Source organism: Mauremys reevesii, linkage group 3 (genome assembly GCF_016161935.1).
Source record: "Mauremys reevesii isolate NIE-2019 linkage group 3, ASM1616193v1, whole genome shotgun sequence".
In the NCBI taxonomy this organism is placed as follows: domain Eukaryota; kingdom Metazoa; phylum Chordata; order Testudines; family Geoemydidae; genus Mauremys; species Mauremys reevesii.
In genome coordinates this window covers 45220049-45242753 of record NC_052625.1, presented here as the reverse complement: position 1 = coordinate 45242753, position 22705 = coordinate 45220049, and the positions used below count along the sequence as shown (strand labels likewise).

Genomic DNA, 22705 nt, shown 5'->3' with positions numbered 1-22705 from the left:
CTTGTCTGAGTAAAATAATACCTCATCATTGTCTGGAGTGGCTCATCAAGCCAGTAACAAATGTGAACTCTTGGATCACTATACTGGTTTTACTAGGGAGTCAAAGACAGTCCCCTTAAGCCTGGTCTACACTAGGCGTTTAAACCGGTTTTAGGAGCGTAAAACTGATTTAACGCCACACCCGTCCACACTGAGAGGCCCTTTATATCGGTATAAAGGGCTCTTTAAACCGGTTTCTGTACTCCTCCCTAACGAGAGGAGTAGCGCTAGTATCGGAATTACCATATCGGATTAGGGTTAGTGTGGCCGCAGATCGACAGTATTGGCCTCCGGGCGGTATCCCACAGTGCACCACTGACCGCTCTGGACAGCAATCTGAACTCGGATGCAGTGGCCAGGTAGACAGGAAAAGCCCCGCGAACTTTTGAATATTTCCTGTTTGCCCAGCGTGGAGCTCAGATCAGCACGTGTGGCGATGCAGTTAAAAATCAAAATAAAGAAAGAGCTCCCGCATGGACCATGCGGATGTGATCGCTGTAAGGGCAGGCAAATCTGTTCTATCAGCGCTCCGTTACAGAAGACGAAATTCAAAATCATTTTAAAAAAATCTCCAGACAGACGCCATAGCAGGGGCTCAGCGCACTGCTGCGTGACAAACGTAACAGAAAGCCAAGGAATCAAATGGACGCTCATGGATTGGAGGACTCAAGCTATCCCACAGTTCTTGCAGTCTCCGAAAAGTATTTGCATTCTTGGCTGAGCTCCAAATGCTTCTAGGGTCAAACACAGTGTCCGCGGTGGGTCAGGGCATAGCTCGGCAATTTACGCACCCCCCACCCACCCCCAGAAGTGAAAGGGAAAACAATCCTCTCTTGACTCTTTAACATGTCACCCTATCTTTACTGAATGCTGCAGATAGACCCGATGCTGCAGCACTCAACACCAACATCCTTGCTCCCCCCAACCATGGGTGGCTGATAGTGCAATATGACTGGTATCCGTCCTCGTCATCAGCCTATTGGCACATGGGGCAGTGCAAAAGGACTGGCAACCATGCAGACTAGCATCGGTGAGGTCTATCAAGGGTGCCTGGCCCTAATTTTTCCTGGTAGATGGTGCAGTATGACTGATAACCATCGTCGTCATAGCAACAGGGGGCTGAGCTCTGTCAGCCCCCACCCTTCATGTGTAAAAAAAAGATTCAATTGCCCCTGGACTAGCAGAGGGATGCTGGGCTCCTCTCCTCCACACTCCTTACTGTCCTGTCTGGACTATCATAGCAGCTGGAGGCTGCCTTCCACTCATTTCTCACTAACAAGTCAGTGTGTCTTATTCCTGCATTGTTTATTACTTCATCACACAAGTGGGGGGACAATGCTACAGTAGCCCAGGAAGGCTGGGGGAAGAACGGAATCAACAGGTGGAGTTGTTGCAGGAGCACCCCCTGTGAATAGCATACAGCTCATAATTTCTGCAGGATCTGACACAGAGCAGCTGTGCTCTCTGATACAGTGGTTCTCTAGTACACTTGCCCATATTCTAGGCAGGACTGATTCTATTTTTAGATACCAAAAAGGAGGGATTGACTCTGGGAATCATTCCCAATTTTGGCTTTTGCACCCCTGGCTAAGAGCAGCCAGGGGTACTTATGACAGCAGCAAATGGTGCAAAACGACTGGTAGCCATGATCATCTTTTTACCAATTTATGGATTGGTAGATGGTACAGTATGGCTGGTAACCATCTCTGCTGTCATGCAAAAGCAAAAGCATGCTGCTGTGTAGCGCTGCTGAATCGCCTCTGTCAGCGGCATCTAGTACACATACGGTGACAGTCACAAAAGGCAAAACAGGCTCCATGATTGCCATGCTATGGCATCTGCCAGGGCAATCCAGGGAAAAAAGGCGTGAAATGCTTGTCTGCCGTTGCTTTCCCGGAGGAAGGAGTGACTGACGACATTTACCCAGAACCACCCGCGACAATGATTTTTGCCCCATCAGGCACTGGGATCTCAACCCGGAAATTCCAAGGGGCGGGGGAGGCTGCGGGAACTATGGGATAGCTACGGAATAGCTACCCACAGTGCAACGCTCCAGAAGTCGATGCTAGCCTCGGACCGTGGACGCACACCACCGATTTAATGTGTTTAGTGTGGCCGCGCGCACTCGATTTTATACAATCTGTTTTACAAAACCGGTTTATGCAAATTCGGAATAGTCCCGTAGTGTAGACGTACCCTCAGACTCTCCAGCTTATCTTGCCACTTAGACAAACTGAACTTTGTGATAATGGTCACTTAAACCAAAAATCACACTACATCAGGTTTCTCCCAGTCCCAAGAGACCAGTCACTTACCCCAGGTCAATTGGTATTCTGGATTGTACACCAAAGACAATGCTGGCAGCCAAATCTATAGTAAAATAATTAAAGGTTTACTGGCTAAGAAAAAATAATGAGAGTTTTTGAGAGGTTAAAGCAGGTTAAATATATGCACAGGTGAATCACAGTTTGTAATTACAAGAGGTGGCAGTGATGTAATAAACTGCCAGTTTCCCGAAAGTGTTTTCAGGGTATCCAGATTGTTTCTGGGGATCTCTGATTTGCATCTGGCACACTTCCCTGTAAGAGTCCAAACAGTTCAGAGATGAAAGATCTTTCTTAGAATCCATATTTATAGCTTCTTCACACAGAAATCAAGCTGACAGTGTCTCTATCCACCTGGGCTTCTCCTTTGATGACAGTGAGTGAAGAATGCACTTAGTCTTTTGACCTCCGACCATCATACATAATGCCCACTTGCTTTGAAATTAGCATTTTCTGTTAAAGTCCTTAAGTCCTTCATTATCATTTCACAAGATTTCTTTGATGGGTGGGTATACATAATGTAAATGTTTGCTATTATGTTATAACAGGAACAGATAAGTGAAAACAATACAAGTAACATTCCACTAGTTTTTGTGACGTTTAAACACCTGAATATACTTATATTTACATGCATTTTGATCTATACCAGTGGTTCTCAACCTGTTTACCATAGTGGACCACATATGCAGCTCTCTATATGTTATTGGGCCACATCCACACAATATATATACTACCTGTAAGACCCCGTGACCTGTATGATCATATGGGCTACAGCTGTGTGCTGATTGGGCTGCAGGCTGATCTATACTAATATACAAGTGAATTGGCCCGAATATACTCTTGCATGACCTGGTCAGCCAGCATCACAAAAGCAAAGCCTTTATTAGGTGCCTTTTCTTTTGAAAATCTAGCCCCAATTTTGGGTACTAAGTACTTGAAGATCTCTTGCTGAGCAGTTTTGGAAATCTGCCCCATAATAGCCAATTTTATTTTCATTTATTTCCTATAATACCGGGCCAATTTTCACCACCTGAGAACCTGGCCAAATACAATCTAAAATCAGTTCCTCCTTTACTTACTCATCAAAATATGAATTCAGTGTTCATGCTATACTTGACAACCTCACTAATGCCTACAGTAGCACAAGAAGTGCAGTTCTCTGTACTGTTTTATGTTTTAGTGGTGCTGCTGTAGAAAGAAAGGATGCTGACCTAAGGTTTTGGAAGATAAAAGCTTTTCAGTTAAGTTTTTTTAAAAAACAAAAATAAAAAAAGCTTGTCTAACCTGATATAAAAATAGTACCTCTTAGATTTATGGATTCTACCATTTCTGTGGTCTTTAATAATTTGAAAAGCAACTACAATTTCATTGCTCAAGAAAAAGGATGTACAATCAGATTGAGAGCAAGATAGTGCCAATAGATTTCTTGAAGAAAGAAAGAAGATGGAGATGGTGTCTAGTCAGAGTCTCTTTATCATCAACATGATACAACATAGTAGTAGTAATCACTGAAGAGTCTAAAGAAAATCCATCAATATTTTATGTATGTTTGCCTTCCTTATGCTGCTTTCTCTCTCTTATGTTCCTGTCATCACCAGTAGCTTGCTCCCACTGAAAACTAACTGGAAAACTTGTGCTGGGAGGAAATAAAGACTAGAGGGAGATTTTCAGAATCACCTTATGGATTCTGGAGCTCAAATCCCATTGTTTTTTTTCAATGAGACATATGGTCATAAACTCCTTAAATTCTTTGGAAGAATCTCGCTCCTATGGCTCAATCCTGCTATGAGGTCTGAATAGGGAGATCTTTTATGGGGCTCTTGTGGCTATAGCGTTGCTTCTGCTCAGACAAATGTAGGCTCAGGGGGGCCTACATTTTCAAAAGTGCACATTTGTTTGAGCAGGCATGTGTGCAGAGTCCAGAATCTGCACAAGCAATGCAACAAGCAAACAAACAGTGCAAAAGTGTTTGAAAATTAGGAGTTGTGCTGATGATGCAGATGAACTGGTTGGATGCAAAAGCCAGGGTAGTGATGACTGCGCGCCTGATTTCTGCCAACAAATGCACAGTGCAGACACATTTTCAAAAGCATCCTATGCACTTGGAAATTGGTGTAAGGCAGGTGGTGGTAAGGACCCCCAGTGTGGAGGAGCAAGGGTAGGTCACAGAAGTCTCTCCAACTGTCCTTCACATAGTATGGAGTTCCTGGCCACCCTGTGCCTGACCAAGGAACAGCCAGCAGGAAGGCAGGGGCCATAAACTGGGGAGGAAAGCTTGCATAATAGCTGAGCTGAAAAATAAATAGTGGGTGATGAGTGTTCATTAGCCCTGAAGCTGCAGTCTACCAGTTGTTCTTTGTTTTTAGGTGCCTATCCTCTGCATAGGAAGATGCTGAAGAATGGTATTTTTTTGTTTCTTGTAAATTTACTTTCTCTAAGTCATTCTCTTGCATCTCTGGCATCCTTGGTTTGATTTTTTTGCATTGGGAGAATTAGAACTGCTCTTAAAGTATTTATTTAGTTATTTAAGAATTAGTAGTATTTATTTTTCAGGAAGCCTCTGTATAGGGTCAAACAGCCAGACAGTTTTATACAGTGGTGACTTCACTGAAGATTTGCTTTTCTCTTTGTCATTGTATAAAATGAGTTCTCATCCATTTATCTGGACTGACATAGGAGGAAACCAAACACAGTTAGAGGCCAAAAATTATCATGGCACTTATAAGACATCTTTTTTCTGAATGTTTTGGGAAATGGCAGCAACTGCAATGAGCCCCATTTTGCAGAAAGAAAACATGATGGTGTAACCATGCATCCGTGGGTCACAACTGAGAATACCAAATCCAGGACAAACTGCTGAGAAATAGGGCAGACACCCCCCGAAACTGGTGGTTATTCTCCCATAAGATATGCCAAACCAACAACAAAAGTAAAGTTCTGTTTCCACACACTGGCTAAGAAGTCAGAAAAGCAGTTTCCTTAGGCAATGCAGTCCTTGTATCTCCACCAAAAACATTAGGCTTGAAGATGAGTGGTTCTTTAAAACTAATTTAATCAAATAAATGGTTCTTCTGATCCCAAAGGACCAGCCACACACCTAGGTCAATATATAACTTAGATCTTACCCAATAATCCACGCTGTTGCCAATCCGTTAGTATCTAAAATCTAAATGTTTATTTATAAAAAGAAAGAAAGAAAGGTGAGAGTTGAAATTGGTTAAAGGAATCAAATACATACTGTGACATTGCACTCTGTATGATTTTATGAAAATATGCTAATGAGTATGAATATAATGTAACTGGAATATGCTTCATGCAAAAGGTCTCTTGTAAGGTATCATTAAAAAGCTGAGTAGGGTCATCATTGTTGAATCAGAAACTAGAAATATGAAATATAACTCTGAAGTCCTATTGTAGTTATGCAAAGTGTGGGCCATTAATGATGGTTTGGAATCTTGATGGCTCCCATCAACCAGGAAAATTGACTGTGGATGGCTCTGTTTGCTTGCAGGCCTTCCTGTGAGTCAGACTGGGAGGAATGAGGGCTTGGAGTCTTACACTGACATGTGATCATGTCACCTGAACTGGAATCCATCTTTAAGCTGGTGCTTTTCCATTTAGAAGGAGGAGTGGGAACCCAGAAAGGGACAAAGGATCAGGGCCGCCCAGAGGATTCAGGGGGCCTGGGGCAAAGCAATTTTGGGGGCCCCTTCCATAAAAAATAGTTGCAATACTATAGAATGCTGTATTCCCATAGGGGGCCCTGTGGGGCCCTGGGAAAAAATTAACATTTAAAAACCTTCCATATCTCAGCACAAACCCAGTTTTGAAAAAACTTCTTATCAAGTCACCTTTACACGGTATCACTGGTTCTCAGCATCAGCTAGTGTTAAAAGGGAGGCAGGGAGGGATAGCTCAGTGGTTTGAGCATTGGCCTGTTAAACCCAGGGTTGTGAGTTCAATCCTTGAGGGGGCCACTTAGGGATCTGGGGCAAAAATTGGTCCTGCTAGCAAAGGCAGGGGGCTGGACTTTCAAGGTCCCTTCTAGTTCTAGGAGATTGGTATATCTCCAATTATTATCTAAAAGGCACTAAAGCTCATTAAAAGGGTTGGAGAAATATTTTCCATCAAAACTTTTTTTGGATCAAAAACTAGGGGTTTTTAAAAAGCAGAAAAAAATCACAGACAATATCTGCTTTCCTTCAAAATGTGTTGGGTTTTTTTTTAAATTGAAAAGCTGAAATTAGTCTGCCAAAACCTGAACATGATTTGGAGTTTCAGAAGTGTGTGGCCAAATATCTGCTGCTTGCTGTGTTTGATTGTTTAAAGAAACAATACAAAAATTCTGCTTAAAAAAAATCCAAAACTTTTGAACCACCTCAGCTTGTGTCCAAACGCCTGAGCCCATCCAAGCAGAGATTTGTCCAGGTTTCTGATACTCTGCTGGCTTCCTTGACTCATATCCATCTCCATAACTTTGGGTTCATTTAGGTTAGAACATAAGAATGGCCATACTGGGTCAGACCAAAGGTCCATCCAGCCCAGTATCCTGTCTACTGAAAGTGGCCAATGCCAAGTACCCCAGAGGGAGTGAACCTAACAGGTAATGATCAAGTGATCTCTCTCCTGCCATCCATCTCCACCCTCTGACTAACAGAGGCTAGGGACACCATTCCTTACCCATCCTGGCTAATAGCCATTAATGGACTTAATTTCTATGAATTTATCTGTTTCCTAGAGACTGGCTCCATGGGGTCCCTCACAAACTAGAGATGGTTACTGTGGGTTTTTCTTTACTATAGCTTATGTACATACTCCACGAACTGAGCATCTGAGCTTGTTCCAGAATCTGGGATGAGCCTATGTTGTGAAAACTGAAATGCTCAAAATAGCACATGCCTGTGAATGGACACAGGGCACTAAAATTAAATTAACCCAGGGGTTCTCAAACTGGGGGTCACTAGGTTATTACTGGGGGTCGCAAGCTGTCAGCCTCCACCTCAAACCCTGCTTTGCCTCCAGCATTTATAATGGTGTTAAATATATTAAAAAGTGTTTTTAATTTATAAGGAGGTGGGGTCACACTCAGAGGTTTGCTATGTGAAAGGGTCACCAGTACAAAAATTTGAGAACCACTGAATTAACCCTTCTGGAGCCTCGGGGAATGCAGGGACGGGGGGGTCTCCCTTGGTAGGGTTGGGAAGGAGATAGGTGGTGTAGATATTGTTCTTCTCATGTGATCCCTCCCTCATGGCTCTCTTGGCTCTATCACTGTTAATCTAAAATGGCTAATTTTAAAGGAAGCTACCCTCCCCTGACATGAATCTCCCTATGGCACTGAAATTAAATGTAGGGAAAAGATAACGGCTTGGCTCTTGGCGTTAAATAGCTGTCTGCAAGCCTCAAACTGCTGAATGAGCTTTAGGGTAGGGAAGGCTATGCCTCCCCAAACAGCCTGGCCTTGCCCCCATCCACTTCCTGCCCTCCCGACTGCCCCCCTCCCCAGAATCCCGACCCATCCTGCTCCTTGTCCCCTGACCGCCCCTCCGAGGCCCTCCCATCAACCCCCAGTCTCCCTGTCCCCTGACTGCTCCGACCCCTATCCACCCCCGCGCTGAGTCCTGACAGACCCCCAAATGCCCATGATCCAACCCCCCCTTACCCCGTCCCCTGACCGCCCCCCCCGAACCTCTGCCCCCTTGCTGTCCCCTGACTGTCTCCGGGACTCCCTGCCCCTTATCCAACACCCCCCAACCCCCAGTCCCTTGTTGAGCTGTGTGGAGAAGGAAATTCTATTTTGCAGAGGATTTCAGTAGGGAGGATGGAGCCCTGTATTCTGAGCCAGTCTGGCAGGTGGGTTGTTAGGAGCCAAGCAGATGACCTAGCAGAAAACCAGGCAAGTTTAACTGAAACCAAACCAATTCCACAAAACACTTGTATTTCAACAAATGCTAAACTTCAAAGAAACACTTCACCGGAATATTTCTGACCAGCTCTAGGTCCTAGGACTGGGTGGGTTGCTGTGTTTAAACACCAAATGCTTGGTCCAATCTGCTCCATTCCACAAGCAAAATATTTGATCTTGAGAAGTATTTTATGAGTCCCAGGGTTGAGTCATCTCTGGCAGCGATGCTTTATCACATGCAGAGAGAGAGTAAATATCTGCAGTGGCAGGGAAAAGCACCTCAGCTTCGTTTTGGATTTGGAATATTAACAGAGAGCCCGCAGAAAGAAAGCATGGTTTTGTGGTTAAGGAGCTGGTTTGGAGTTTGCGCGATGTGTGCTCAATTCTGGCTGTCACAGACTTTTCTGTCTCACCTGAGGCAAGTCATTTTATAGCCCAGGCCTCAGTTCCCCATCTCTAAAATGGAAATAAATCTTTCTTTGTTGGTCTTGTCCATTCAGATCAGAAGTGTTGTGGGGCAGGGTGTCTGTACAGTGCCTAGCATCATGGGGCCCTGATCTTACCTGAGCTCTCTAGGTTCTGTTGCAACATTAATAATCCCCCAAGAACGCACTCCTGTGCACCAGCTGGTCCTGGATCTCAAGAGATGAAAAGGCAAGTCCAGCAACCTCCATGGCTATCTAGTCCCTATATCTTTTCATACCAAATTTCAAGGCAGAGAAATTCTATTAACACCCTCATTGAAATCTTGATTGTGATGGAAACACTGACTGGGCATTAGCTACATTGGTGCAAACCTCAACAGTGTAACTATAGTACAGAGGTAAAAGGACTCTTCAGTCCCTGGGACTCCCTGTCCCTTATCCAACCCCTGCCCTCCCCGGCCGCTTACCCCCTCTCCCGGAGCCTTAGCGCACGTGTCCAGGAGCATCCCTGGACAGCGCTGCAGCCGCGTGCCTCTGGCAGGGCCTGAGCTCCTCCCTGCTCAGAGCCTCATGATAAGGGGGCGGGGCTGTGAGCTCCAGCGGGACCGGATCTCCCGCCGCTCGGCCTGGAGCTCACAGCCCCGCCCCCTTACCATGCGGCTCTGAGTGGAGAGGAGCTCAGGCCCTGTCAGAGGTACGTGGCTGGAGCGCTGTCCAGGGACGCTCCTGGACGCCCGCGCTGAGGTGCCGGGGGGGGATGGTGGGGGTGGGGTGGGAGCCTCGCCCCTCTCGTGGGGGGCCCTGCAGGGCCCGGGGCAAATTGCCCCACTTGCCCCCCCCCCCGGGTGGCCCTGCAAAGGATTCCCATCTTATGCAAAAGATATGTAAGGGGGTGGAACAGAACAAAGGGGGCTGCAATCATGAGAAATCCCCCAGCTACCACGTAAGCTGAAACAAGAGTTGTACCAGGGGAAAGGATTGTGCCCAGGCTAGGAAAGTGTCCAGTCTGTGATAGAAGTTTATTGAAACATCTAACAGTGAGATTTTATCTGTATTCAGTTTTCTTACTGTACTAGAGTTAGACTTGCGTGTTTTATTTTATTTTGCTTGGTAATTCACTTTGTTCTGTCTGTTATTACTTGGAACCACTTAAATCCTACTTTTTGTATTTAATAAAATCACTTATTAATTAACCCAGAGGGCAAAGAGCTGTGCATATCTCCCTATCAGTCTTATAGAGGGTGAACAATTTATGAATTTACCTTGTATAAGCTTTATACAGGATAAAACGGATTTATTTGTGGTTTGGACCCCATTGGGAGCTGGGCATCTGAGTGCTGGAGACAAGAACACTTCTTAAGCTGTTTTCAGTTAAGCCTTCAGTTTGTGGGGGATGTGGTTCAGACCTGGGTCTGGGTTTGTAGCAGGCTAGCGTGTCTGGCTTAACCCAGGCAGGGCACTGATGTTCCAAACTGACAGTTGGCAGTTCCCAAGGGGGTTTTGTGATCCAACCCGTCAGACATGCAATAATTGCAGAGTTCTTGGTTCAGGCTTGTAGCAGTGATGGAATAGATTGCTGGCTTGTTAAATCTCTGGTTGCTTCCAAATCATTGGAAGGTCCTCAGTCCTTTGGTTAGAATGCTTCCATTAGTATAAATCCATAGTCCAGAGCAGTGGTGGGCAACCTGCGGCCCGTCGGGGTAATCCTCTGTAGGGCCGCCAGACAGTTTGTTTACATTTGCACAGCTGCCTGCAGCTCCCAGTGGCCAAATGGATGTTATCATCCCAGTTCTGCCTCCCTTACTCTCAGTGGCTAGCATATTTACAATTTTTATTAAAACTAATGTTAAAAATATATAGAATACAGAGGTTGGGAAAAGAGTGACTGTACATCTATATAGTGCTTAGATTATCCACAAATACAAAGTTAGTTTTTAAAAGTCATATGATACATAGAGTACATAATCAGCAATAACCCAAATTTAGGTGAATAGATTTAACAATAGTTTAGATATTGGAATCCAAATACTTGGGTACATCACTCATGAAACGTCATATGGAGATTTGGTTGTGGAAAGCAAAATATATCAATGAGTGTAGATTGTCCCTCAGTAATTGAGAATTAGGTTAATTGTCCATTTAGAAAATACAATCCATGAGGAAAGTATTTGTTACCTTCCTGACTAAGCTTCTTATCAGCACTCCAGCTCATCCTTCCTGGTATTGCCGATGCCCAGTGATATGTTCTATGTAGATGTCCTTTGACCACCTGGTGGCATCCGACACCATGAGTTACCGCATCAGCCGAGCGTAGCGTTGACCAATTCCCCATTCTCTCAGCACTCACTTGTTACTGGGGTCCCATGCACCCAAGGCTCTGACAATCAATGCGTGTGTCTGGACCTGGTAACCCTTAGCTCTCAAGGTTTTGGCCAGAGGGGCGTATATCTCTACCTTTCGAACTCAGGCATTGTGGAAGACCGGGGTCCTGTTCTCGAATGGCACAGTGACGTCCACCATGATGATCTTCTTCTGGTCCTCGTTGGTGGTGATGATGTCTGGTTGCAGTTGGCTGTTGGTTCCAGGGATAGCGGAGTTTATGGCAACCTTTCCCATGGGTGGCGGGATGGGACTGTCCAGGTGATCTTAGATGGTGTTGTGTCACAGCTGCCAAGCTCTCTCATGGGGCTTGCAGCTACACAGGTTGTGGGGTAGTGTCTTGTTAGCGTAGCTGCACTTCCTTCATCGCTTGTCCTGATTCCCATGGCAGATGGTTCCATTCAGTGGGACAGAGTTGAGTCGGGCCCTGTGGATGAACCTCCAGTCAGCAAATTGGGTGAAACTGCCCCCGGGGAGGAAGTAGTTCCTGGTGTCCCATTTGCACGTCACCTTGAACGCCTTGCCCTGGTCTGGCTTCCGTTTCAGGTTTTCCACGTATTGGCAGTGGATGGCATCCTTCAGGGTCCTCTCCAGAATGGTTCTAGCTCTCAGAGTGATGATAGTATTATAATACTCAAGCAATTTGTCCAGTTGAAGACCATGAAATGCAGTGTGCTTTGATACTAAGGAGATGGAGGGTGTGACATACCATCCAGAGTAGCTGTGTCACCCTTGTCCTGTAACCTGGGGTGCCCTTTACAGTGCCTTGCTGCTGTAGCCTCCAACGTAGACTGCCCACAAAGAGACTCCAGCATATAAATTACTCCCAACTTTGTCTGTGTGTGCTGCAGCCAGCCAGCCAGCCAGCCAGCCACCCTTTGGCTCTTATCAGCCTTAAAATTTACTACAGGGTGACCCCAACATACTCCCAGATTTTCTCCCAGAAATATATGTCCTGCACTGCTCAACCCTCTCCTAGGCAGTACAAATATATTGAATCTGTTATTCCTGTAAGGGAATAATATGCACACAATTTGTTACACCAAATGGAGTTACCCAGACCCTTCAATTTGAACACACTAGATTGTATAATGCCATAAAACAAATTCATTAACTAACAAGCTGGAGGATTCTCTGAAGCTTGAGGTCTTCAAACCACAATTTGAGGACGTCAATAACTCAGACATAGGTTAGCGGTTTGTTACAGGAGTGGGTGGGTGAGATTGTGTGGCCTGCATTGTGCAGGAGGTCAGACTAGATGATCATAATGGTCCCTTCTGACTTTAAAGTCTATGAGTCTATAAGAGAGCGATTTTAAGTGAGTGCAAGTAATGAGGCATAAAAGTCAGAAATGATTACAGAAAAATAAAGATAAAACACTTACTGGTGCCTACCTTAACAAACTACATTAGATTCAAATAAAAGTTTTCTCAGCACATACTTTCAGCAGTCTTGCTGAACAAACTCTTTAGGTTGGGACCCCTCCCACAGAATCCAACAGCTGCTTCCTTTGTCTCTTCAGATGCAGTGAATGCAATGGGCAGGGAAAGAAAGAGTTAGGTGAGGGGGGGTGGGCGGGAGGGAGGGGTTCATCCCTCTGTTTTATAGTTTCACTCCCCCTCTTGAAAAATATTTCCAGCTGAGACCTGGGAAACAAAGAGTCTATATGGAAGAATATTCCCTGATTTTTTTTCACTTGTTTGAACTTCCTTTGTCTTCTTTTCTTGCTTGATGACTCTGTTAACTGCTTAAATGCAAATTAAGGGAAGCACACATTCCTTCCTTTGTTTAGGAGAGACCTGACTTCTGCCTGGGCAGGGTTGTGGAGTTTGCAACAGGAGTTAATAACATCATATCTGGGAATCTTATAACTTCACATACATTGCCACACATATTTTACCAGGACAATATTGGCCAGCAAATTATGAGTTTTCAAAGGATACTTTACAAGGCATATGTTGTGCAGAGATTATTACAATAGTGTGTAGGGTGTGAATAAAGGGGTGTATTCTGTCACAGAAGGCCATGTAAATATATAGATAAATAGACAGAAGGTGATATGCAGCATGAGTTAGACTGGCCCTGAGATAGTAAAAGGCCTTTTAAAATAAATTACTTAGATGGTAAAGTTCATTTTACTCATTCTGTCTGGCTCTGCAGCATGCACACGTTTCGGGCTTCACTACATTGTTCAGGCATTTTCCATCAACTAGATATTTTATTCTTTTCAGCTGCATCACAGTTTTAGTGGAATTCTCAGGTTCGATGTGTGTTTAGGCTATACTTTATCTGATATGTGCCAGACATCTACACTGTACTCTGTTTTAGCTTCAGGGTGAAATTGTTGGAAGTCTCTGATTGTTGATGGTTCTCATCTCCCAGGATGTCCTGGATGATGGGTAGAAATGTATCCAGATCGAAAACCAAGGCTCTTCCCTTTTGGTCTGGTTACATCTCAGCTCTTGCAATCAGGCCCAGTTTGTTTCTTCCTGGTGATCAATGACTTGCTAGTCTCAGTTCTTGCTTCCTAGCTTTCTCTTGTCTAGGCAAATAGTCTGAGGTTAATGTTTCTCAAATATAGTATCTCAGATTTCTACCATTTTGGGATTTGGCAAAAATACCCCTCTCTGATTCTGTGGGTAGTTACAAAACTTTTGTCCCAAGAGAGTTTTCTCTTTGAAGATGGAATGCTTGTAGGGTCAGATCCTTTACAGCATATAACTAATATATAAGCCAGTGGAGTTACAACTGTCTACACCAGCTAAGGTTCTGGCCCTTAAAGCCTTTTTCTGCACTGTAAAAGTTTTCAGTCTTCTTCTTAAATATGGGATAGTACAGTAGCTTCTAGGGCTCCCTTCTCAATACAATTTATTCTATATATACAACTGCTGTTTTTCACTGTCTGAATTTCACAATATTATTTTTTTCCTTTAAACTTCCTAAACCTAGGCCTAATTATTGTTATTTCTAGTTGACCTGTTGTTTTTACCGACTCTCTGCTTTACATGATACCATAATGTGTTATCATATTACTGATGCTTCTCAATTCTGGCTGTTCTCTTTTGAGTTTTCTTGTATGCTTACATTTGTCTTACTCTTTTTTTCCTCATTCAGATGGTTCCCATGATTAATAAGAGAAGGGTTGACTCATTTCCTTTGCTGCTTTTCAGAATATATGACACCTATTTAACAAATTATTTCTTAGGGATAGATTATTTAAATCAGAGCCATGGATATCTGAGAGCATAATTTAGTCCATACTGTAATCTACATCTTACCTAATAAGGACTACTGTGTTCAGCTTGTCTAAATTTCCAGTCTTTGTAGTGTGGAACAAAATATTTAAAAGAAAAAATATGGATTAATGATCTGGGTTCAGGGGTCTTTGAGGCTTTTTACTTTATGATGCAGCCTAACAAACATGGAACTAATATGAGATTTGCCCAGCCATCATGCTGATCACTGTGCTTGTGTGTTGTATCCCTTTCCCCAACTCTTTGTCAGTCTTGCTTATTTAGATCACAAAGTCTTTAAAGCAGGCAATGTGTCTTTATAGGTGTTTGTACAGTGCCTCGCACAATGGGGACCTGAATCAGAAGGGGGAACAGTCAATAATAATAATAATGATAACATTAAGAAATATCACAAATGTCTCTATATTGCTAATTTTAATTGATGGCACTATAAGAAAATATTTGAGATCTCTTTGTAATATGTAGCTAATATTGCTAATTTTAATTTCTGAGCTTTCTGGAAGCAGGAAATAATTTCTGCATCAGAGGTCAAAGAGTTCTGTACTTCCTCCAAGTGACATAATTTAAATGTATGGGATGTCTTACCACTATTCTTCCAGCAATGGCTTGGTTAGATAATAATGGTAAAAATTATTACTGAGTCCTGTCTACACTGGCTTCTAAGTTTGCTGGTATGGTAGGCAGCTTAGGAGACTCAGACTGTGATCTATTGTCTTCTGGGTATAAATTTCTGGCTGGCGCAGCACTTAAAAAAGCAAACTAATCAGGAAAACTGAAATCCTGTGTTTGAGTCCCAAGCAATGGTTGATCTCAATCCCTTCAATTAGTTTCTCACCTAAATAGTTGTACAGTAGTTGCCATTAAAATCATTACAACTTTTCCTTTGCAAGGAGGTCTGTGGTATTTGAGGAATTGCTCTTGGGAAATAACCCTGTAATAACTGACATAGAGAGACAAGGTGGGTGAAGTACCATTTTTGTATTGGACCAACTTTAGATCAGAACTCTGTAGCTAGAAAGCTTTTCTCTCTCACCAACAGAAGCTGGTACAATAAAAGATATTACCTCATTCGCTGTGTGTCTCTAATATTCTGGGACCAACATGGCTACATTAGTAATGCAATCAATAACTGACAGAGGCATTTGTATCAATTTTAATGGCAACCACTGTAAAATCATATCAATCTCCTCTGTCAGCAGTTTGGGTGTAAATACGCTAGAACACATTCAAGTGTCTCCAAATGCTCTTGTACTTTCAACAACATTGACAGGTTACACCCTGTCCTCTTGAAAGCTGACCTAGGCAGTAATTCATGCTTTTTATGGTATCCAGGCTTGAATACTGTTTGATGGACTCCAAGCTGATCAGAAGACTGCAGATTATTTGGAGAACTCAGCAGCCAGGCTCTTGATGAAGATAAATGAGCATTCCCTTTGCGGCAGTTCACAGGAGGGAGCAATTGCGAGGGAAAAACAGTGACAGGGAACCTGTTGTTGTATGGATCCTCCCATCCTTGTCTCTCCCCACTTCCCAGGTGGAGATGCATCAGATCTACAGAGCTCATTCCAGCAGTTGGACTGTAGTAGCCTTAGTAAAGAGGCTCTTCCAGCTGAAAGAGGAGGAATTCTCTATCTCCCCAGTGCCTATCCATACATCTGTCTATTTTCTGAGCACCTATTTGGCTTAAGCAAGGGCAGAGGATTTGTCCCTCTCAGAACAGGGGTTTATTACCTGTTCCATCATCCTACTCCGTAAGATTGAGGCTTATTCATTCTGTGTATCTCTTTATGGGATTTACCGATCTTCAACTGAGACATTATCTTTTTAAGGATACTTAATGACATAATTTAGCACCACACTTGCTGGGAACACTTTAGTTCTGTTTACTTTATCGTTAAAAATTCTTCTTCATACAGTGTTCCTCTTTAGCAATTAAATCTTTGTTGAACTTAACTTTCAATTTTGTGTTTTGAAAGCACTATGCTTTTCACCTGTTTGAATGTAGATAAAATAATGAATCTGTTTGCATGCAACCCCTCCACCCCCACCTCGCCGCCCGTCCCACTTAAAATTAGGCAATGCAAATAGAGTGTGCATTATTTCCAGGAATGCAAACATATATGAAATAACAAAAGCCTGGACTATTGAGTTAAAGTTGTAATCTTCTTCTGCCATCGCAGATCAGTGAAGAATTGAATCAGTTACTGAACATAATACACCTTTATTCTAGGAAGAAACAAGTACTCTTCTGCCTATGGTTCTTTACTATTGGGCTGAAGGCTCATTAGGCAGTGGCGCTCGTGTCCTTCGGCAGCACGGAGTGGGGAAGTAAGGAGCCAGTAGGGAAGTTAGAGGTCTGCGGTCACTGCATACCCAAGTAGCTGTGTCCCATAGAAGCCTCAGCTGAATTGCTGTATATAAAGATGAAGGTGTTAAGGCGGGACTGGAATTCAAGGATTACAAGGTTCACTGGCAGGGCCCCCTGCAAAAGGGATGGGCTACAGCTTCCTCTGAGCCTATTGTAGCCCTGAGGCTGCAGGCGTGGCCTTGGGTGGGGTCTGACCCAGGGAGCGGGGGAGGCAGAGGGAAGGAGGTTTCTGTACCCCTTAGCTAAGCCCGTTTACTTTGATGTATGGTGCAAGATTTGGCTCTCTGTGAATACCAAGAAAGCAGACAGCTGCAAGGATTGAACAGAATATTGATCTGAATTAGAAATTCTTACATTGGCGGGGGGGTGGCTGATTCTCTACTGCCTTGTACTATATGTGGTATCCTTCTCAGGTATTGTTTTACATCCTTTTTTTGGTTTTCAACAGCCAGAAACTGGAAGAAAAATATAAATGTTCTATTTTGTGATACAGACTTGAAAGCTTTTGAAAAAATTTTTGACCAGGACACTTTTTAATTTTCATTGAAAATTTTCCCAGGAACAAGAAATAATTTCCTGACCAACTCCAATCTTGAGGAGAGAGGAAATTAAATCCCATGCTCAAGCATATAGTATGATGAGTCCGAGGTTGTGTGGAGCATCTTTCACCATTATGTAAGAATGCTGATGTTGCAGAGACCAAAGGTCATCCTCCATTGTGGAAGGTGGGACTTGGGACAGTAAACAGCTGTGGCTGGCATAAGAACGGACATGCTGGGTCAGACCAATGGTCCATCTAGTCCAGTATCTTGTCTTCTGACAGTGACCAATACCAGACACTTCAGAGGGAATGAACAGATGGGATTTATTGAGTGATCCATCCCATCATCCAGTTCCAGCATCTGGCAGTCAAAGGCTTAGGACACCCAGAGCATGGGGTTGAATCCCTGACCATCTTCGCTAATAGCCATTGATGGACCAATCCTCCGTGAACTTATCTAATTGTTCTGTGAACCCAGATATACTTTTGGCCTTCTCAACATCCCCTGGCAATGAATTCCACAGATTGACTGTGCGTTGTATGAAGTAGTACTTCCTTATGTTAGTTTTAAACCCACTGCCTATTAGTTTCATTGGGTGATCCCTGGTTCTTGTGTTATGTGTAGGGGTAAATAACACTTCCTCATTCATTTTCTCCACACCATCCATAACTTTATAGGCCTCTGACATATCCCACCTTGGTCATCTCTTCTCCAAGATGAACAGTCCCAGATTTTTTAATCTATCCTCAGATAGAAGCTGTTCCATACGCCTAATCTTTTTTGTTGCCTTTCTCTGTAACTTTTCCAATTCTAATATGAGATGGGGAGACCTTAAGAGCACACAGTATTCAAGGTGTGGGTGGACCATTGATTTTTATAGTGGCATTATGATATTTACTGTCCTAATATCTGTCCCTTTCCTAATGGTTCCTAACATTCTGTTAGCTTTTTTGACTGCCGCTGCACATAGAGTGGATGTTTTCAGAGAACTATCCACAATAATTCCAAGGTCTTTCTTGAGTGGTAACAGCTCATTTAGGATCCATCATTTTATCTTTATAGTTGGGATTATGTTTTCCAATTTGCATAAGTTTGTATTTATCAACACTTAATTTCATCTGCCATTCTATTGCCAATTCACCCAGTTTTGTGAGATCCATTTGTCATTCTTTGCAGTTTGTTTTGGATTTAACCATCTTGAGTAATTTTGTATCATCTGCATATTTTGCCACCTCACTGGTTACCCCCTTTTTCCAGATCATTTATGTATATGTTGAACAGCACTAGTTCCCATACAGATCCCTGGGGGACTCTGCTATTTACCTCTCTCAACTGTGAAAACTGACCATTTATTCCTACACTTTGTTTCCTGTCTTTTACTGATCCATGAGAGGACCTTCCTCTTATCCCATGATTTCTTACTTTGCTTAAGAGCCTTTGGTTAGGGACCTTGTCAAAGGCTTTCTGAAAATCCAAGGACACTATACCCACTGCATCACCCTTGTCCACAGGTTTCTGACTCCCTCAAATAATTCTAATAGTGAGGCATGATTTCACTTTATGAAAATTGTGTTGACTCTTGCCCAACAAATCATGTTCGTGTGTGTGTCTGATAATTCTGTTCTTTACTAATCAACCACTGGTTCTGTTTGCTCTTGTGTTAGAGTTATATAATATTTACATTAAAGTTAATTTTAGTGTTAAATGCACACTCTCTGCAAAATACAAACTCTCTGTGGAACAGCACAAAGGACAGGAGATAATTTGTTTCTCCTGTGGATAGTGTGACACAATGGTGAAGATGCATTATATCATGGGATTTTTCCACCCTTCTCTGAAGTAACAGGCGACTGCCAGAAGCAAGTACTGGCCTTGATAGGCCAACAGTGTAATATGGTATGATAAATTCTATTTCTTATGTACTGGGATGATTTACAGAGTTAAAAAACACACAGAGCATTCTATAATAAAAATTTGAATAGATAAATTAACATGTATAGGCAAGGGACAAAAAAATGTTTCCAAGGGAAATTTAAAGAAATAGTCAGATTAAGAGGTACAGGAAGGCTGTTTCCAGTGGTTGCAGTGGAGAATGCTCAGGCACTGTTGGGTGAAGAAGGCAGCACTAGACTGGGGTAATGACCATTATTAATCAGCCTTCTAGATTATTTGCAGAGTTGTTGTTGTTTCACAAAGATTATTTGCAAAGTTGTTTTCTGTACATGTTTAGGTCTGGAGATATGGAAATTGCAGAGACCACAGGATATTAATGATATTATCCTGCATAAATGGGTTTATTCTTTTGTGAAAATATCCTATTGCAACCAAATGGATAAATTACTCCAAATATGACTATAATTTAATAGAGAGATCATCTTTCTATAGAATATTTCAACCATCCCATAAAATTTATTAGAAGAAAGCTGATCTTTCTCTATAATTTTTTTAGGATTTTTCCAAAGGGTTTGCATTTGTTTAAACTTACAAATATCAAATATAACACTGCAAGAGGCAATCTACAAATCTATTGGTCTCTGCTCATGTTTTCTCTTTCAGAATGTATAATTTTTTTTCATCTTGTCCTTGCCTAATAGACCTCTCTAGAGAAATGGAATATGTTGTATTATCTATTTTATTTGTTCTATTATTCTGTGAATTTGTCATGAATTGTCTCATTATTATCTTAGTATGGTCAGGATTTGTCTGTGAAACAGCCTTTTTACCTGAGCTTTGGAAATATAATGTGATTTATTTTTCTCTTGGGATGAATAAACTAGTTTCATAGTTGCCTGGTTAGGACCTGATCCATAGCCCCATTGACATCAATGGAAGGATTCTCACTCGCTCCAGTTGACTTTAGATCAGGGCCATCTAGAGCTGGTCCATTTTCTGTTTGGTTAATGGCATTGTTTGTGAAACCAGAACTCCTGCTGAGCTGTTGACTCCTTTCCTGTGTGGTTCTTGTTTGTGCCAACATTAACCCTTGCATGGAGATGACAGTTAATATTCTTTGTTGCTACTCTGAAATCTGACAGATTTTTTATTGCTGATTAAAACCTTAGAATGATAGCATATCTGTCTTATATTATTTTGTTCTAATCTGTTTCCCTAATAACTGCACAATTACTGCATTCTAGTTTTTTATATTTGCTGTTTAAAAAAAAACCTCAAGAAGTTGTTGCAGGTGACCCACTTTTTCTGTGTAAACATTAAATTGGACTTAATTAAAAATAAATAATCACACTCTCCATCACACTCTGAAAACAATGAGCTTAGAGTAGCAAAGCTCATAATTGAATTTATAGATACAATACATGAAAGATAAGCAATATAGATAATTTAGTTGTCAGTCAAGCAAATAATTATTAGTACACTCATTTCAAGGCCAAAGAGCTCTCCCTTCTCCAGGTGTTGGCAGACTGTGCAAAAAGTACAGAGCAAAATCCTGTCCTATGCTTCACAGGTGTGCTGAGGGGGTAGGGAAGAAGAAAGCAAAGAGGGTCTCTTTCCCCAAACTCTCTCCACATTAGCAGCAAAGTAGGGTCCCTTCATAAGCTCTTATCCTGCTCCCATTGAAGACAATGCGAGTTTTGCACTTGACTTTAGCAGAAGCAGGCCCATAGTGTTTAAATGGGTGGCATCTACATCAGTGTGCCCTGTCCAGCGCTTTGAGATCTATGGATGAAAAGTGCTTTATAATATCTAGGTATTGTTATCCCCCAAGCGGGTGTAGCTTGCCAGTTATGGGACTGTCCAAGCTAAGATATAAGCTGTAGCCAGCAGCATGCACTTGCTGTGGCCATATACTGTACTCCTGTTCAGAGGGGCAATAAGCAGTGCATGGTGGCCGCATGCCCTTGGCCATCCTCCCCTGAGATTGCAGGATGACTTTTGAGCTGGACGTACAGCTGGAATTGCTTTATTCCTACCTCCCCATGACTTCGTTGGATGAAGTCAGGAATTTGCCAAAGGTGAGTGTAATAGGATGGCTTGCCCTGCGCGCTGGAGACCCTTGGGCTAAGCCAACCCTGATTATGGAATGAGCCCCACCAGAGGGGAATCAAGCAATTCCCTATGCAGAGTGGAAGGTGCCTGCACTGAAAAGGGGAAGCCCAGGGAGCTGCAGCTATAGTGGTGGACACTTCAGGGATAAAAAACAAAATTGACATCAGGGAGCTTGGCGAATAAAGCCCAGTGAGTGGGAGGCTCCTGGAGCGATGGGAAACCCTGACTGCATTTGGGACTGGTTGTCAGAGCCCCAGTGAGGGAGAGCTGGCAGGACTGGCTGAGAGATCAGACCAGGATAGAAGAAGAGCCCTGGGCGTGAGAGGAAAATGCCAGAGGTTATGGGCCTATTACAGGAGTGGATGGGTGATGTTCTGTGGCCTGTGATGCCCACGAGGTCAGACTAGATGATCATGATTATTCCTTCTGGCCTTAAAGTCTACGAGTCTATGTACTAAGTATGGAGTTTTTATTTGTGTTGCTGGAATGGATTGAGTTTGGGACTCTGGGTTGTTGTAAACTGGTTCTGATATTAAACTAACCCCAGACAGGGCAATTGTTAACCAAAGCCTCTGTGAGTTGTGAAAGAGCCCTGAAGAGAGGTAAAACAGAGGGGGGAACTTGTGGAGACACTCCGGCTAGGAAGGGCCACGAAATAAGCAGCAGTCGTATTATAATGGGTTGTCCTGATTTGCTTACACAAACACCTTACATCTAATGACAAGGATGCAGCATTAAAGGCTGTTGGAAGATGAAAGAAGTGACCTCATACCTGTTATTTGTAGTCGACCCAGCATACCACTACATAGTTGCACAGAGATGGTAAAGATGAGGAAGTTTAGGATTGTGAAAAGGATTCCTTAAAGATGCATTTGAATCATAAACAACAGTATCGCAAACTGGCTAAACCGAGGAAAGAAAACAACATTTGGAACCACCTTATTTTTTAATCATAAATATATAACCCACTAATTTGTTTTGCCACTGGGCCAGATTCTGATATCCTTAGTCACACTGAATAGTACTCTATTTCTTAAGCAGCCCCACTGAAATAAAGGCAAGGGTATCAGCATCTGACCCACTAAAGGTACTGTGGATTTTAAGATAAATCATAACAATGGCTTGTTCAGAATGTCCCAGTTGAATGTCCCAGTGTGTTTATTACATACCCCCAATTCCCACTACAGTGTTTCTTGTATATAGCATGTAGCACATGATGCTATCATCAGTGTCATGCCTAAATCCTCCAGAACATTCAAGATCCTTTTTACCCAATAAAGAACTATCAAGTTAAATTAAATCAGTAAGGTGATACCAGACAGAAGTTTTAGGTTTGGTTAAAAAAATCAAGTGTATTTGTACATATTGCTATTAAATTTGTACTGTAAATAGACAGAAGCATATAACATAAGCGCAGTTAAAAGTACTATACAATCTTCTAAAGGTGACGTAGTTAAGATGTTA

The 22705-nt window shown here is 42.7% G+C and overlaps 1 protein-coding gene across 1 annotated transcript in view; it reads left to right on the top strand.

Annotated features, from left to right (window-relative positions):
• The window catches only part of KCNK2 (potassium two pore domain channel subfamily K member 2), a 224320-nt gene that overhangs the window by 125971 nt on the left and 75644 nt on the right, over positions 1–22705 (top strand). The window lies entirely within an intron of this gene.